The sequence below is a fragment of the Camelina sativa genome, chromosome 1, assembly GCF_030686135.1.
Source record: "Camelina sativa cultivar CO46 ecotype springtype chromosome 1, ASM3068613v1".
Classification (NCBI taxonomy): domain Eukaryota; kingdom Viridiplantae; phylum Streptophyta; class Magnoliopsida; order Brassicales; family Brassicaceae; genus Camelina; species Camelina sativa.
Genome location: NC_141880.1, coordinates 12,899,792 through 12,905,212, shown reverse-complemented (window position 1 = coordinate 12,905,212; position 5,421 = coordinate 12,899,792). Strand labels below are relative to the sequence as shown.

Genomic DNA, 5,421 nt, shown 5'->3' with positions numbered 1-5,421 from the left:
ATGAGCAAATCCTTTCAACTCTCGTTCACCGTTCTTATTGTCATCACAGTTCTTGTACTAGGTTTGTATTGACATTTAGTATTGTCTAATATTACATATATATATTTTTTTCCTAATAAACGAGTTTTGAATACCAAATTAGTTCTTTACAATATCAATATCAATACCAAATCTAGATCGATTACTATCTACTGCAGAGGAAACCATCTCTTATATAATATCCCTATTATCACAAACCACTAACATTTTCGACTCACTTCTACCTTTCAATCTATTTTGGCGTGTATGGAAAGCAAGGAACAATTTGGTTTTCAATAACTACTTTGAGAGTGCAACTAAAACAGTTTTACTCGCTAAATCCGAATGCAAAGACTGGACCAGTACCATGCAAATTTCGTTACCGAGTCAGAATACCACACAAAGGGTAACCAATGAATCGGCGACTACCGGCACACCCATCCATCAAGTGTAATTTTGATGCAGGTTTTAACAACCAAACATATCAAACCACTTGTGGTTGGATCTTCCGTGATCATCATGGTGAATCGTTGGCATGGGAAGCTTCTAGACTAAACAATGCAGGTTCTGCCTTAGAAGCTGAAACTAAGGGACTATTAGTGGCACTACAGCAGGCTTGGTGCAAGAGCTACCAATCTATCATTTTTGAAGGAGATTGTAATGATTTAATAAAATTAGTTAATGGTCAACATTTGAATGCTTCATTGACTAATCTATTGGAAGATATACATCTATGGACTACAAAACTAAAACAAGTATCTTTCACCTTCACAAACAGAGAATGTAATAGTGTTGAACACGCTCTAGCTAAATATGGTTGTATTGACAAAATTTATTATGCTGATTCTGTATTGAAGCCACCATGGCTAGCTCAAAATCTTTGTAACGATTATATTTAATTAATATATACATCATTTGTGAAAAAAAAAATATATATCAATACATTGATGTTAAATAAATTTGTGTCAAGTATTATTTAATTTAGAATTCAGTAACATCGAGTTCAGCTTTTTATTGTACCATACGTCCATACGTATTAGACCTGACTAGAAAATGAGTTCAAATTGTTTGTACCACCTAAAAGATATTTTGAAATTTCTTCACAATTTGGTTAATTTCTTAGTTTATAAATTTCAATGGTCTTAAGATACCCCCGAAGATTGTTGTGATATCAATTGATTATACATATTTCCATTGGTTTTAACATTTTTTTTCCATTTTCGCTGATAGACACGTGTCTCAAACTACAGCTATTGTTCTAAAAGTATTGGTATAGTTTTATATGATACATTCAAATTATTTTAATATACTAGGGATTAGTCCGGGCTATGCCCGGTATGTATTTGGCAATTTTATTTTTAATTTAGTTATAGTAGTTTTGTTTTTAGTTTTTTGTCTATTATGTATGCAGAAAATCATTTAATGTTGTATTTAATATCTTGATTAATAAAAATTTTATGGTACTATTTCTTGTTTTAGCATATTCTTATTTTTGTTTATTGTGTATTCTGTTTTGAAATTACAATTCATTTACATGTCCTATAATGTATATGGTATTTTTCTATTTTATCTCTCTCGGTAAAAAGTTTACAATTGTTTATATTCTTGTTTGAAAACGACATGTCCTTTTTGTGTGAGATTTGGGATATGTTGATAGAGATAGTTTTTTTACAAAGCAGTATAGTAAAATTAAATCATTTATTTACTTATTTGGCCGTGTTGGAATACAATCCAAGTCTCACATCTGAAGTTTGATAAAACTATCATTAATATATAAAAGGTTATGGTTAATCTATTAATTGCCAATTGGTTTTTAGTTGGAAGCCCAAGATAACCCAAATTTAACATGGTATCAGAGCTCAAGGTAAAAAAATTCTGGTGGACCTAGAAAAGTGGATACAGACATGCCTCTTGTTAACCCGAGTAATGAGGGCCCAAAAAGGGGTTTATTATCGGTCCAAGTGAGATCGGTTCGAGATGGAGTTATCATCTCGAGGAGGCGTGTTAAGATCTCATATATGATCTTTGGTTTGAAGGGAAGATTATTGGAATACAATTCAAGTCTCACATCTGAAGTTTGATAAAACTATCATTAATATATAAAGGGTTATGACTAATCTACTAATTGTCAATTAGTTTTTAGTTAGAAGTCCAACATAAACCCAAATTTAAGACAATGCACGTCATATAATTAGATTTTAAACTGACATATATGCAATATGCTAATGGAAATATATACCTACAATTTTGTATAACAGTTTGAAGCTCATAATTCGACTAACATATTATTGGATCGATAAAAAAGCATAATAGTTTACACTTAATCGCTCCACTGTGGTTGGACCTGACCTTTTATTTTTGAAGCAAAATAATACTTCTTAGGATATCATCATCTGACATTCTAGACATTGAAACAGGTTGAGAAACATATCGTTAAATGTATATTTCTCTGCACATACCAATTTTTCTAACTTCAAAATGCAAAGATATGATCAGACGACACATGTTAACTTCAACACTAAAACAACAAAACCAAGAAACAGTGTGATTTTACACGTTTAAATGTAAAAATACTTGAACTCCGAGAAACAATGTGACTATGATTCCTTACGCTTACATTTTTGACAGTCGCTGGCAAAAATCGTTTACACGTTACATCAGCCTATCCACAACCATAATTTCCCTTAGCTTCCACCACCTCCTCTGATTCTTCTTCTTAACGGCAGAAGCAACGACAATGCAACCTAACAATAAAAACATATATTTAAGTTAGCCGCAGAAAAACTTAGATTCTATAAGATAGAAAATCAAGTTTTAAACCTTCAAAGTGTCATTGTGTAACACTTTAAACATCGAGAGAATTTCACTAACACTATAAACTTTTAAAATTATTTTACTAACACTTTGAACTTTTAGAATTATTTTACTAACCCTTTAAACCTTAAAACTAACTTTCATTTTTGTACCGCCATAAAAATTAACAGAATAATAATATCTACCAACGTAAAATAGTTAAACTATGTTGGTTTAATTTAAATTTTAATTAATTTTAGTTTTTATAAATAAATAAAAAGATAAAAATAAATTTGTTTTCATCTTCATTGTAAACAAAACTTTTACGACGTTACTCTTCATATTATTAATCCTTTTAATAAATGCATCTCTACTGGATTCTAATTCAAATTGATTGACTTCTCATTGGAAATTTCACATGATTATTCTAAATATATTGTCATCTTCAATTTTACATTTGTCAAATGTTTTAACCTTACCTCTGATTCTTCATTTTTTTTTTGCTTTGATGTATTTTTAATTTTTTTTATCAATCCTCATAAATAATTTAATTAAATTAAATTAATTAAATAAGTATTTAAATCAAACCAGCATAGTTTAACTATTTCACGTTAACGGATATTACTGTTCTGTCATCTGTCGTGACGGTACAAACAGAAATATTAATTTTAAGGTTTAAAGTGTTAGTGAAATTATTTTAAAGGTTTATAGTGTTAGTAAAAATATCTCAAGGTTTAAAGTGCTACTCAATGACACTTTGAACGTTTAAAATGTGATTTTCCCGTTTTTAATTAGAAGCACAATTTAACATTGAGGACATGCAGGAGAAAAATGGAAAACTTGATAAAAGTATAATCTGTTTGCCATAAAAAATAATTGATTGGTAGTTTTCTATTTGATGATGATAAAAATGCAAACCTTATGTTTCTTTTATAGTAGTCACACAGTCACACAGTGATTTGTAAATCATAATGTTGATCTGTTAAAGGCATCTCAATTTGACTTTGCAAGATCAATCGATTATTGTAGCGGTTTTTGTTAGTTGCTACTTCCTTGAGAGTATAAAATCACAAACATAAAACTCATGTCTAGTACACGCACCAAGAACCAAAACGGAAGCTATTTCTCATCATGATCAACTAAATTTTAAAGATCCCAGTTAATATTACTCCACGGCAAATAAGAAGAAAACAATTACATTACCTGGGATAGAATTAGAAATATCATGTATTTGTAATCTTATCTTCATGTGTATGTTTAACACAAATCTCTAGTGCCTCTTGAAACACCAAAAAGCGGACTTGAGAGTCGAGACAATCAAATAACACAACAAAACTTATGCCAAAGTGTCCATTACATTCTCAATATGCCCACTTTACACTGTATGCATATTACATTAGATAGAGAGAGATAATTCACCGCAAATGAAACTGCAAGAAAGTATTGTTATCAAAAAAAAAAAGTATTGTTATTTTGTATTTATTTAAAATTTCAGAGAACGGGGTAAGAGATAATACTTGAGAACTCAATTGATTAACTTAAACGTTACTGGATTCACTTGTAGATTTTAAAAATCAGACTTTTCAAAATGAAAACTTAGTCATGTGGAAGAATAGAATCTAAACCGTTGCTGAAGGAAATCAACAAATCTGAGACATCACTTCTAAATGGTGGGTATTGCAGATCACATATTCACATATATTGTAGTTGTTCCTAAGAATTGATAAGTGCACAGTTAGGTGAGTAGCAAAACAGAGGATTCGACACAAGAAGGTTAGTGATCTAGAGGCACCAAAAAGGCATAATTTTACATGAACCAAGAAGATTAGTGATTTAGAGGCACCAAGAAGATTAGGATCAAACGTTAGCATTTGTATATCGTTGCCTCCGTTGAACCAACAACAATAAGCCTGCAAAAAAGGAACGGTAATTTTTGTTCTAGATTGATGTACGTACTTGCCAACGAAGATCCCTGTCGGGCTGAGTCGAGGAAAGGGAGAAACGTGAATCTTCAATATTGTTTCTCTCTTCCACCTATGATTTACATCGGTGAACGAACATGATGAAAGGACATAAGTTTTATCTTTAGAAATTTAATTAGAATCAACAACGGTGTTAAGAAAAGGATATGGGAGGCAGAACGGTTCGACTTTCATTTAAATCATTTTGATATGAGCTAACCCTAATGTAAGTCTTAGTTAGAGAGTATTAAGGTGATGTGGCCTAAGAAAGAAGTTCCAGAAGCTGACGTGGATAGGCTGAGAAGCCTCAAATTGTCCCTTTTATTAATAGTAATTAATTATTTGCAACTACATTTTTCTGAATGGATATACCTAAATTTCTTTGAAACATCTATCTTCACTATAAGAAGATAAAATAATACCTTTTTCATTCTGTATACATAAACTAAAATTTATATTCCAAACGTATTATTATAACAGGAGTGGTTGGAAATGTGGAGCAAAAAAGCCAACGTAAGTGTTGGAGCATTGTAAACAACGTGAGTGTGAGTCTCTGTGTTTGAAGAAACAACCGAAAGGAAGATCTATATGCATACCTTCAGCCCCTGGAAAACATTTTCAATGTAACTGTCGTCATCCTTGCCTTTAA

The 5,421-nt window shown here is 31.0% G+C and overlaps 1 pseudogene; it reads left to right on the top strand.

Annotated features, from left to right (window-relative positions):
* Window positions 1-5,421, top strand: LOC109126538 (putative defensin-like protein 148 pseudogene; annotated as a pseudogene).